The following is a 13184-nucleotide window of genomic DNA, read 5'->3' as shown; positions in this document are numbered from 1 at the left end:
TTCACATTTGCTTGTTCAGTCAAATGCTTGAATACACCTAGGGAGGTTGCTGTAATTTGAAAACTGTGTTCAAGTTCCTTTAACACTAGCCTCCCTGGTTTGATAGGAGCTTCTGTTGAAATGCACCAGGTTGGCTAGTAATTTGAAGGTAGGAGGGCCCTTTGCATTAGGATTTTTTAAAGGAGCATTTTGATATATATGCCCCATGTTTTCATTCCACAAAGGCGTTTGTCAAAGGGGCTTACAAATATAAAACAGAACAGAAAAACAGGAAGGAGCCAACCATTAAACTATCAAAGTAAAGCTAGCGAAAAAGCAAAAACAAAACAAGAAGGGAAAGAGCCATGCTCACATACAATACAATAAGCAGCAACAGAATCAAAAGCTTGCTCTAAAGGAATGTTTTTGATTGTTGGGCAAACTCAACATCTCTTACAGTAAGACAGATCTAAGTATTCTTTTGTTTAGATTTTTATTATTGCAAATAAGTTTGCATAGGACTGATTTCACCCTTTGCTACCACCCTTGCGCTGTGATGAGCAATTTCCCTATACTTCACACCTGTTGTTATTCAAGAGGAATCTTACAGCCTGGATTAGAGCACTTGCGCCTATATCCATGGATGTTTACATCTAACCAAAGATGTAAATGTTAATGGATACAGGTTCAACTGCTATAATCCAAGCTGTATGTAAACAAGATTTCCCTTGAATAACAGCAGTTGAGCTGCTAAACTGATCTAACCAACCTGAAGGGGATCATTTAAACACAAACATGGCCCAAAGCCCAGTTTTCATGATTCTGAACTGAACTTAACATAATTTTATTTAAAAGAGACAAAGCTCTCTCATCATTCCATTATTTTTAATTTTTAAAAGCTGCCTTACATCTGCTTGCATCCCCTGCTTTTTGGGTTACCAGGCTTTGTCCAATTCAGGCAAACCCCTCATTTACACACATTCAGTATGTGTGGGACCATGCACAAGAACATCCAGAAGTGACCCAAAAACATCACAAAAGGGGGCAGGGGTGGAACGGAGTGTTTGCAGGCTTTTCTGATGGTGTTTCAAATATATGTGATTTCACTGATGCCTGTGATGCCTCGGACCATATGCCCTGTGTAAATGGGAGGGTTGCCTGTACAGTGGTACCTTGGTTCTCAAATGCCTTGGTACTCTAACAACTTGGAACCCAAATGCTGCAAACCTGAAAGTAAGTGTTCCACTTTGCAAACTTTTTTCGGAAGCCAAACATACTCTGATTTGAGTGTTACACTTCCGATTTGAGTGCCACACTTCTGTTTTGAGTGTTACTCTGAGGTCTGTCTGTTTTTGCTATTTATTTTGCATTTTTGTTTTTGTGGCTTTTTGTTTTGTTTTTGTGACTGTGTGGAACCCGGTTCAGCTACTGATTGATTGTGTGACTGCAGTACATTGTTTATTGCTTTCATTTTATGGAACAATGGTCTCGTTTGATAGTCAAATTCATGTTAAATTCATGCTGTTTTAGGGGTTGTTTTTAAAAGTCTGGAACGGATTAATCCATTTTGCATTACTTTCTATGGGAAAGCACGCCCTGGTTTGGGAATGCTTTGGTTTTGGAACGGACTTCCATAATTGATTAAGTTTGAGAACCAAGGTACCACTGTATAGTCAATTGCCACAGAGAGCACTTGCAATGCACTGGAAGAATCTGTCTCCTTCATTCATAACATGGGGATAAGGAGACTTGCTAACATCAACAGAAACACTACACATGGTTAACCAACCCTATGCTCCTGAGTGTCCATATATTCTGGTATTCAACTAAGTTTTACTCATAATAGACCAACTGAAATTAATGAACATGACTAAGAGAAGTCCATAAATTTCAACAGGACTGCTTTTAGTAAAACTTAACTGAATGCCACCTTACAGGTTTTACCATCAAAAAATATGAAAAGAAGTCCCTTGCCTTATCTGCAAGAAAGCAATATAAAAGACAAGAGCATTGTTAAGGTACATTCACAGAAGAGAGTGGACCTCTTCAAACATTGCATTTTTCATATTGTAAAATGGGTTTCTCTTGTCACAAATTCACTGAGGGGGAAAACCTAATAGCATTATGTGACACTTTGCAAATTCTGGTGGGCATCCATTTGTCCTCTATAGATGAAGCAACCCTGTTTTGCTCCTTGGTATTTGGAGATTAGGGTGATTTGGAAAGGGGAGGCAGTCAGAAAAACATAATAGCGATGGCAGAATCCTTTGTGTCTGAGAGGATGAGAGGCTTGAATTGGAGATATATATATATCCCAAATACAGCCTGGTGAGAATCTCCTTCAATGAAAACAGACACTAATTTCAGACCCTAAAGTACTGCTATCATCCTCATTCAGCCATGCATGCAAAATCCCAGTCAATTGCTTTTCTCCCCTTCCAACTGTGCAAGTGAAGCAGTGCTGATCATCATAAAAGGTTACAGGCCAGTAGATTACACAAAGGGACTAGTAAACATTCTTCCCATTTCCCCCCACCCAAGGCAATTCAAAACACTATTTAATTTCATAATGAGACTCCAGAACGTAGTAGCTAGCAGAGGACAGCTTGGCTGAAAAGGTACTACTAGATTATGAGGCACATGAAAAGAACGGACAATGAAAGAAGCATGGTACTTGCATAAAGGCAGGATTTTGGATCCACATATCCCCATTTGCATTTTTCAGAGGTGGCTGGAAAGGAGGACCTGAATGGAAGGATATGATTAGGGGCAGGAGGCAAAGGAGAGAAAAGATGGAAATCCTCTCTTGATTCAACAAAATTAAAACGGGGCTAGTCTTCAGCTTAGAAGGGTATTTAATTGAAGTTGCTACAAATGATGTATCTACCACATTGTTAGGTTTTTAAAATGATGGTTCAAGCAAGCAAGAGAGGCTGATTGCTAAAGGAAAGCAAACATCCTCCAGGCTCACCATTCACATGGTAATTTTTGGATCAATAAAATCATCCTCCCAATGCTAGAATGACCATCTTCTATCTAGAATTTTTTTGGTACTTAGGCACCCATTGGCCCAAACTCTGAGCAGTTTGCAAGAGACATTCTGTTTCTCTCTCTTCAGAGTCTGCCTTTATTACTGTTACTAGTAGACCCAAGTCAGACCAAAGGCCATTGTTTCAGGACTGGAGCTGTTCCAGGTTTAGACATATGGCACTGAAGCAGGTGGAATAAGGAGGAGGGGAAGAGTGTGCGTTGGTTGGGGAATGGGGCAGGGGGTGGGGAAAGAGTCAAATGTTTTTGAATAACAGCTATGTTTCCAAAAAGTTTCAGCCTCCAGCTAGGCCAACTTTCCTCCTGTACAAAATGAAAGGAGTTCTTTGAACTCAACAGCTTCTCAGCCAAGAATCCAATGATTAAAAACTCATTAGCGCAAAGGAAACAATCTGGATGGAGGTGTACACAGCTTGCAGCCAAGTCAGCAGCAGAGTAGTTCCTCTATGCATAGCGGGGAGCATATTTCGCTCAGTGGGGATAGTGAGATACTCTTCAAAGTGGGGGAAGAGGGTCAAGAGAGGCTATTGATTTGCTGTGATGTGAAAGAACCATCTATTCCAGTTGTTGGGCACTTAGATAGCTTGCATCTGTCACATGCAATCTGTCAGGCAGGGAACAAGGTAAACAAGACACCACCATCTTTTGCCCCTTCAAATAGTTCTAAAGATCAAGAGGTTAGGAACCACAGCCCCATCTTTAACCATTTAAGTTATATGGTGACCAGGAGCAATGTTTCATTTGTCAGATGCTGATGGTTATGGAGGGATCTGAGCAAATGGTGACCTTGCAAACAACCAGGATAGCAGGGGGGGGTTTCCATAAGCCACTAGCTTCTCATTTAGGTGTGTACATAAACTACAGGGAGGAGTTGATACAAGAAAGGAAGCTATTTGGGATGAGAATAGGTGGGGTGAGGTCTGTGTAGACCAAGAGAACAATTTTTAAGTTTTCTTGCTTTAGGTTGACCTCCAATGCCAACATCACACACACTTTCCTGCTCCACCTAGATAATTTGGATTGGGATTCCTGCCATGACTATGACCTATTATTTTCTCCCTTTATTAATTCTTTTATATAAAATATTGTAAATATCAGTGTGACCTTTCCAAAGACTGAACACCGAGTGTGTGTGTCCGCCATTCCAGCTAACATGATCAAGAAACTCAATCTGTACACAGTTGAGATGAAAGGGCTAATCCTGCCCCTCAGACTCCAGGAGCACCAGGGGCAGGGGGTAGGTTTGCTCCACCTTGGTGGTGTTCTCAGATGAACCCCTGTACATATTCATATGGTTGCCCTTCATTCCTACAGAAAGAGAAAAATAAGTATCGCATTTGCTGACAGTGTCGTAGTGCGCACAAACTCCCACAGACAAGTATCCTGTAAGGGGTGCAGTGAGTGATTATCTGTGCACAACGATACAATGGATCCCCGAGATGTCTTTGCATATTCCCATCCTTCCTATACATACACACACATACACCCCTCACGCACACAATTACAGGCATTCTGTCTCGTACAAACCTGACTGCCACAAACTTCCCATAACATGTTCCACTTGAACACCTGGCCAATGGCCCTACTCAAATTTGCCAATGAAGGACTCCAAAAATTTCTGCAAGAGTCATCAGCCGATCCCATCTCAATCCTGTTGATTCCAAACATATGCACTTTGTTGAGTTTTACAAGTTTCTCAGGAACAAGCGGTTCCAGGCCCTACAAACAGACAGACACACACAGCGGTGGATAGCATGGTACAATGGAGGAGCGCACTGCTGCTGCTTACTGCAAGGGAGACATAGTAGGTGCTGGTGAGGTCAGAATGGTGCAAATGCACAGGTTGAGCCAATCCAGTACTGCTGCTGGGGTGACAGATGAGTGCCTCCAACTCGCCACACCATCCACTATAAGCATGTACTTACCAGAAAGGGTCATTGTATTCGAAGAGATGTTCTTCAGAATTCACCTTTTGGCTCAGACAGCCACTCTCAGACTGGAGAGTGAGTCCTACTGGAATTAATGTGCCTTGATTTAGGATCAAGATGGGAGTATGGGGCAGAAATCTGATCGTTTTAGTTAAACAGCATGCACTGAGAATCAGAGTTGTTCCATACTAGAGACACTAGCTCCCCAAAGCACTTCCTCTCCTCCATTTTGCTACCTGTCACACATTACGTTATGTTTTACAGTTTGCAAATGGAACATTTTATCCACGCACTTAGAATGTGCAGGCAGGAACAACATATGAAATTCTCAGCTTTGTGTACAACACAGATATACACAAGAGGCAGCTGGCATTTACAACATGCATATATCGTGGAAACCAAGCATATGCCATAGTATGCAAGTAACACAAGAAGCAAATGTCATGCTTTTCACACTAGCTCTGAAAGTGTCCGGACATCCTTCCTAGATTGTGACCCAGGAGGACAAAAATCCAGACTCACTGGCCTGCCGAGGATGAAAACTAGCAAGTCAGGTGGCAACTGGTCAAAGATTTCTAGTGTGACTATTTGCTACATGTCTCTAAGTCTCTACATTATCTTCCTTCTTGCCTCAGGGAGAATCTTTTGGACAACTATGGTCTTAGCAAGAGACTCATAAATAGTGTAAATATCATTATGCCATGAAATTTCCTCTACCAGCCGGTTAGACTGGGCTCCGAAGAGTTAGATTAAGCCTCCCCCAAGGAGCTCCGATCTCTCCAAGGAAATATTTTAGTCCCCTCCCCCTGCCTCTTTGTCATATTGCAAAATGCTTTTGAGTCTCCCCTCCGATTCCAAAAGTTGTTTACCATGTGGCAAAGGAGGACTGTCCTATGAGAAACACATGCACCTTTGGACACATGTATAACTATGCAGACATTTCTTTGGATCCTGGTGACAAAATGAATGATACCGGTTCAACATGCAGATGTGAAAAGGGAGGTTATGTCTTAGAAAGAGAAGAGGAAGAACAAACCGAGCCCTTGTACTCTCTGCTGCTTCAATGAACGGGCAGCTGACACAACTCCCTTCTCTACAGATACTGTCATGGCAATCACCCTCTTATTTTGGTGCCTTGGGTGCAACAACTCCTCTAGTCCCTCCATTAAGATTCAAATCAGTGATCCTGTGTCTAATTACCATTTTCTGAGTCATAGAATCATAAGAGTTGGAAGGGACCCCAAGGGTCATCTAATCCAATGCCCTGCAATGCAGGAATCTCAACAGACAGTCCCCCATCCAACCTGAAACCATAACAGACCCTGCTTAACTACAAATGCGCTAGCTGTTTTATTGCTGCACCACTCAGCCTTGCAGTTTCCCCTAATATCAGTATTACACACTCTTTCTAAGAAGTCTATTGTGCAAAACCCAAAGACAACGTTGGAAGTTTGAGTGTTGTCTGGGCGACCCCTGGAGCAACATGAAATTAAGCTCCCTGAAACAACAGGCTTGCTGTGATTGACTCACTACACACATGGAACGAAGTCCTTTTCAACAATCCCCCAGCCCACATCAAGCCCACTGGTCAGTCAGTGTGGTGTAGTGGTTAAAGTGTCAGACTAGGACCTGGGGGACTAGTGTTCAAATTGATAAGCTTGCTGACCCTGACAAGAACGTTTCCATCAAATAACAAAGCCCTATCCATGATGATAGCCACTTCATGCAACTGAGCTATCATACGAAAGCCTAGCTGAACCCTAGAAATTCCACATATCTTCTTCCTCTCTTTAAAAATCCAAACCACAGCCTAAACAGAAGAGAACTAGGAACACGACTGCCAGTTTTGCTAGACTTTCTTGCATGGTAGCAAATTGAAGTTGAGGCTGGTTACTGTCTGGTTGTTTCATGTTTATGCCCCAATACCTATTATCAGTTCTCACGTTACTGACCCATGGAATCTGTGGGAAGTACTTCTGAGCAGCAGCAGCAGCAGCAGCACCAAGCTCATCTCAGACACCTCAAGAATACTGCCATGTTATGGGTACCACAAGAAGCTACTATACAAGTGTTTCCATGGAAATACCTCCCTTAGTTTCCCAAAGGAGCTCTTAATGTGCGAATTTGTCCCCCCAAATGTGTTGTGTACAGAACCATCACTCTGCTTAGTTGGGGAAGGGCCTAGGAGAGGGACAACATGTCATTTTGGAAGGTGGCGGAGGTGAGCACATAATCATCTTGAACTTTAGAAGAGTTTCCTGCAAAGGAACTAATCTGGCGGTCATCATATGCAAATGATCATGTCATACTCATAACTTTCAGTCCCAAAGGACCCCCCCACAATGGCATACAAATTTTTAAAACAACATGATTTCTTTTTTTACAACAGCTATAAAAACATTCAAAATAAGAAAGCAACAACACAGCCTTTAAAGCAGGGATAGGCAACCTAAGGCCTGTGGGCAGGATGTGTCCCAATAGCCTTCTCAATCCGGCCCAAGGACGGTCTGGGAATCAGCGTGTTTTTATATGAGTAGAATGTGTCCTTTTATTTAAAATGCATCTCTGGGTTATTTGTGGGGCCTGCCTGGTGTTTTTACATGAGTAGAATGTGTGCTTTTATTTAAAATGAATCTCTGGGTTATTTGTGGGGCATAGGAATTCACATGGTCTGAGGGATGGTGGACCAGCCCATGGCTGAAAAGTGTTGCTGACCCCTGCTTTAAAGTATCTCAGTATCCAACAGAACAGCAATCATAATGCTAACTTCCTCCAAAGGCCTTCACAAACAACATCATCGTCACTGCTCTTCCAGAGCTGAGGTGGAATAAGCCAGGTGGATTTCCAAGACCAGCTTCAGGTATGAGAGGCCCCTGACCAAGTGCCCTCCAACGACAACCCTCCTTTGGTGCTGAGCCTTGATTGTAGTGGCGGGCAGTGGCAGCCCTCAAAGCAGCCATGGGGGGTGGCGTCAGCAGCCATTTTAATTTCCCACAAAGCCCCACAGTGAAGATATGTTGGGGGCATTGCAGGAAAATAAAAGCAGCTACACTCAACTGGCTTTGATAACACCCCTCCCCCCCAAAAAAAATGCGGCCCCAGGACAAGTGACAGCATTGGGCCCTGCCAGAATGTTGGGGCCCTGCCGGCTGCCCAAGAATGTCAGGTGCTGGTGCCAGCCCTGCAGACATTGCTCAGGAGTGACTCTTGTGGTGCCACCATCCAAAAGGTTCTGTTCATTAAGGGTGGGACCAGATGTTGCAAATGACAGAGAATGGAGGCATACAAATTCACTGGGTGATGATGTCACATCACACACCGAGAATCTTCGTGTATGTTATGATGGAGAGAGAAGCAGGAGATGTGGTGGTGGTGCTTTCTTTCTCTGACAAACTTGTATCATTCATAAAGCCTTCTGATAGGCAGAGATTCCCCTATATATTTTACTTCTATTGTGCTTTTTTGAGTATCAGGTGGAATTCAATGGCACACACACACACACCCCGCCCCAATTAGGTGAAACTAAGATTAGGACAATTAAAATGCCCAAGAGCAAAAACAAAACAAAACACTCACATGGACACCTGAACATTGAGTAATTTTCTCCCACCTGACTGGGGCAACCTTTGTCAGAAGCGTGTTATTTGACACAGGGTGCTAAAGCCTGGCAGGCATCCAAAGGACTTAGCAGCCAAAAAAGATATTGTTTCACAGGGAGAGCAAAACTGGGTTATAGTATTTGTTTCAGAAAGGAAAGACTGTCCTCAATAGGTTGTTCTGCAATCTTAGATAAGGCTTGGAATTCAGGTGCCAGCATATAACCTTAGGCTATTTGCCTGTTGCCTCCAGATAAACTACATTCATTTGGATGGAGGACAAGTCACAAGCATAGCAGCGGTGCTAACTCACTCCGGCCAAATCCTTTAAAAAGTCAGACTGAATTCTCAGCAAACATGTGTATTCCAAGTAGCACAGTTCACAGTACTTAAAAAAATAATAATACACTAGCTGAAAGTTGAGAACAAAAACACGTATCATGATTCTGCGCCTCCATCCCTGATCCCCTGACTTTCTTACTGGTTTAACCACACTTGTTTAGGAATCTGTCAGGAAAAAAATAGCCAAAGGATATTAAAACATTTTCATCTTTTACTTGCAAGTATGTTACCAGGCCACATTGATGTTTTTAATCTGATGTTTAATAGCAGCCCAAACTGTGAATTGTCTACAAAGAGAAACGTTCAAATAAATGACAGGTGATACTGGGGGAAGGGGGCAAATATATTTCCAAATAATAGTCCTAATCAGAGAAAAGGATCTTAGTCTAAGACATATGAAACTGTCAAACGAGGATGAATCTTTGGGTCAATTCCCACATTATGTAGAGGCCAACCTGGGTTTGCCCCTAAGTGTGCACTTCCTACAGACCATCACAGCTCCCTGATGAGTATAACCAGGCAACACACTAGTTTGTGATTTATCATATTCATACCTCGAATTTCACCACAGTCAGTATCCAAAAAGACCAAGGGGGTTGCCAGTTTCTCCTTCCAGTGGCAGCCTGTGAGACATCATGGAATGTCGCTCAGAAGCTTTTCCCTCAGCCTGCAGAATAGCTTTTCTGCGGGCAGAAGCTTCCACCAGAGGCAGAGGCCTGATGTGCGTATGAATCCTTTAGATCTCAGCCCACAGCTGTACACTTTTAAAATGCAATGTGCAAAAACACCTTTTGCAATGGATTTCCTATTCCGCTCAAAGGATTTACGCCTTGCTCTGATATCATGTGAAAGCCTGCTCTGCTGGTATTATAACCTTTCCCACCCGCCCACCCTTTGAACTTTAGCACTCTGTGAACTTTAGCATTTGCAAGTGTCTTGTGAATCATCTTGATAGTCCTGGATACAGCAGCAAAAAGGAGCAGGAGTTGAAAGAGTCTAAACTCCAGCACATGCAAGGCCTCACTGCCAGAGTCCAGACCTGCCTTAAGCACAGCGTAAGGACGTAAGATGAGCTTGCTGGATCAAGCCAGTGGCCCATCTAGTCCAACATCCTGTTCTCATAGTGGCCAACCAGATGCCTGTGGGAAACTTGCCAGCAGGATTTGAGCGCAAGACCACTCTCCCTTCCTGTGACTTCCAGCAGCTAGTATTCAGAAGCACTGCTGCCTCCAACTGTGGCAGCAGAACATAGCTGTCTCAGTGAGCAGTCAATAGCCTTCTCCTCCTTGAATTTTTCTTATGCTCTTTCAAAGGTTAGTGGCCATCAATGCCACTTGTGGGAGCGAGTTCCATGGTTGTAACTATGTGCTGCGGAAAAAAGCACTGTAGCTTATTTTCTCAGCCACCAGTAGCGATGCTGCACCAAAGTTTCCCTCTTGTACTTACAGATTACAAGAGGAGACAAAAAGCAGGGTTGGGACACCAACCTAGACCAGGGAGAGGGAACTTGTGGTCCTTCATTGTGTTGGAACCTAGCTCACATCAGACACAGCCAAAGCGGTCAATGGCCAGGGATGATGGAAACTGTAGCCCACAAACATCTGAAGGACCACAGGTTCCCCTTCTACACACACATCTTTGCACTCCATCTTACACATTATCTGCTTATTTATTTCACAAACAATTCACATGAGCTACCAGCAGGTGCAAATACGCCTAATAGTAACACCCAATTGTCAAGGTTAGTGAGAGTCGAGGAGACCGCAGATTTCCTACCCCTACACTAGATCTGCACCAATTCTTAGTGGATCAGATTATCAATCCTCTAACTGCCTTCACAGAACCAGTCCTATGGATGTGATTTTCAAGGGAGAAAAAGGAGGGAAGATTAGGCCACGTTGAACCAAAGTTAAGTGCAGCGAACATTTAGGCTTAAATGTTCTTCACTCGTTTTGAAGCTGATGCTAAATGCTGAGATACTGTCTCCCTCTGCACTTGGAGCAGGGGCTGAAAGCAACTGGATTATCTTGGTTTCTATACCAAGCACATGCAAAGGCCCTCTCCACCCTCCCCTTTAAATGCACCTCGGGCAGCCATCAGGTTTGTCAGATAGGTTACATAATGCACACCCACCCACACACTCCGGTCACTGCACTCCCATTCCATATACTCAAATTGGAGACAAAATACTGTGGACATAATAGAAAAACAATAAGAATATGATTTGTTACTGTTGTTGTTGTTAAAGCATTGCCTACCCCAACACCACAGAAGTGTCCTATCATGCAGAATAACAGTGCTACACAAAGGGCAGTAAAAGAGGAGATCCAGAAACAGGCTGTGCTATCTCCAGAATGTAGGAGGGGGGAGACTCTTATTTATAAGCAATCAACAATTATGAACATGCTACAAATCACCATTCCAACTCTACAATTCCACGATTCTATGATAAAGGAACTTGAGAGTGATCTACATAAAACAACACATTGTTCAAGAAAGCAAACAAAACAAACAACTAGGGAGGAAAATTCAGGTTAAGGTTATAGTCCTGCCAGCTCCTCTTTGTAAGTGAGAATTAACCTTTTAGCTGGATGATGTCTGGCTGCTTATTTTATAACATGCTTGGTGACCTCTGCTGGTGCCTACAACTGTAAGAGCATCACCCTGCCTATCACCCATTGACTATGAAATCATTGTGTTACAGAACCCCACAGACTGGCTGGCGAGACAGTGCCCCTAGTCGGTTATAAATATGCTGTTTTGTTTTGGCCAGGAGATGCGAGGGGGAGAGAGAGAGAGATAGAAAGCAGGAAATGGGAAGAGGAGAAAGTAGCTCTGATTCTCCTTGAAACGATCCCCAAGTCCTGACCTATATGATTAAGTTAGCTCTACCTAAATGCATCTTATACGGTCCCTGTCCGCGAACAGAGAAAGCCACACTGAACAGAAAACCATGCGAGACGGTGCAGAAAACCTGATGGTCTGGTTTTATTTCGGGAGGGGGGAGAGAGGGTGCGCGGGCGCAAATGATACTTTAACCCCTTCCCTTCTGGTGCATATTAGGGAAGCAGGGGGCTCACTGCAAATATTATTTTGAAAGCACTTTTTTTCTGGGGACGGAGATCTTGAATTAATACGCGACTTACTCCAGAGTAGCCGCACAGTCGCTCCACTAAAATCCACAGAATCGCTCCCAAACGAGATGTCTTGATGACTGTAAGGAGAGATTCACCCGCCCCCTTTGCAGCGCCGTTTGGTTCTCATGGGGCATTCCTGGGTAAGTGCATTTATGGACTGGAAGAAAGTGATTCATTGATTCCCTGCGCTGGAGTTGTCCCGTCGATTTCAATACATGCGTACACAAACATACCCGCGCGCGCCGGGTGAGTAGCCAGCGCACAGAGCACCCTTTATAAGAGTTTGCAAACAGGGACTGGAACGAGCTTTAAAAGAAATAATATTTCTTTTTTAAAAAACAAAACAAAAAACACACCACATGCCCTCCCCCGCAAAAAAAGAAAAGGCCAACCAGGATGCTCCCCTCCAAGATGAATGAAGTTCCCATTTTTTAGACGGAAGGATTTTTTATTAATCGGTGGATTAACTACAATTCCGCGCGAGAAAGAACCCAAGCAGCGCGCGCCTTTGCGCTGCGCTCTCTCTGTCTCTCCAAACACCCCAACCAGCTACAAGTTCCCAGAGGCGCCCGCAAAACCTTCCAATCCATTTGGGGGGTAGGGGGAAATCTCCAGAGGCTTCCCTCGCCCACCAGCCTCGGATCGGAGAGAAATGTCATCCCCTCGGGGGTCGCAAGCGGCGGGGGGAGGGTGGGTGAGGCGGCGGGGGCGGGGGCGGGGTGGCGAGCGAGCGAGCGCGGCTGGGCTTCCCCAAGACCCGGCCGGCGGCACTTACTAAGCTGCTTGGCGCTGGCGACTCCGCGCGGCTCCCTCCAGCATCAGCGAGCGGTTCCTTGTGTCGGGCTCGGGCTGTTGTCTTGCAAACGCCGCCCCGCCCCAGGGGCAGGCCGGACCCGTCCCTCGCTCCCTCCCTCTTCCCTCCCCGTTGTATACAAGAGGCGGCCGGGGCTGTCCGATCGCACGCGGCGGGCGTCGCAGGCTCCGCGGGGAGGGGAGGGAGGGGAGGGGAAGTGGGCAGGACGTTCCTCCGGCCACCCATCCGTGCACTTTCCAATGAACATCTTCTCCGGCAGCCCCCGCCCGCCAGCCAGCCTCCCTCCTAGTGGGGAGGATAGGTCAGGGATGCTGCTGCTTTCGCCCTCTTCCTCCTCTGT

The 13184-nt window shown here is 44.7% G+C and overlaps 1 protein-coding gene across 5 annotated transcripts in view; it reads right to left on the bottom strand.

Annotated features, from left to right (window-relative positions):
- SOX13 (SRY-box transcription factor 13) overlaps positions 1–12908 on the bottom strand; it is a 60891-nt gene extending 47983 nt beyond the window's left edge. For 4 of the 5 annotated variants that reach the window (XM_083618203.1, XM_083618207.1, XM_083618206.1 and 1 more), the window contains exon 1: positions 12806–12908. The gene's annotated coding sequence lies outside the window, so the exon portion shown is untranslated. Of the gene's footprint in view, positions 1–12039; positions 12188–12805 lie in introns of all 5 variants that reach the window. The other variant, XM_083618204.1, reaches the window with a different exon arrangement.
- Positions 12909–13184: the final 276 nt, after the last annotated feature.

This window comes from Podarcis filfolensis, assembly GCF_964270895.1.
Source record: "Podarcis filfolensis genome assembly, chromosome: 6".
NCBI classification, from domain to species: domain Eukaryota; kingdom Metazoa; phylum Chordata; class Lepidosauria; order Squamata; family Lacertidae; genus Podarcis; species Podarcis filfolensis.
The sequence above is the reverse complement of the archived record's forward strand: the minus strand, read 5'-3'. Positions and strand labels throughout refer to the sequence as shown.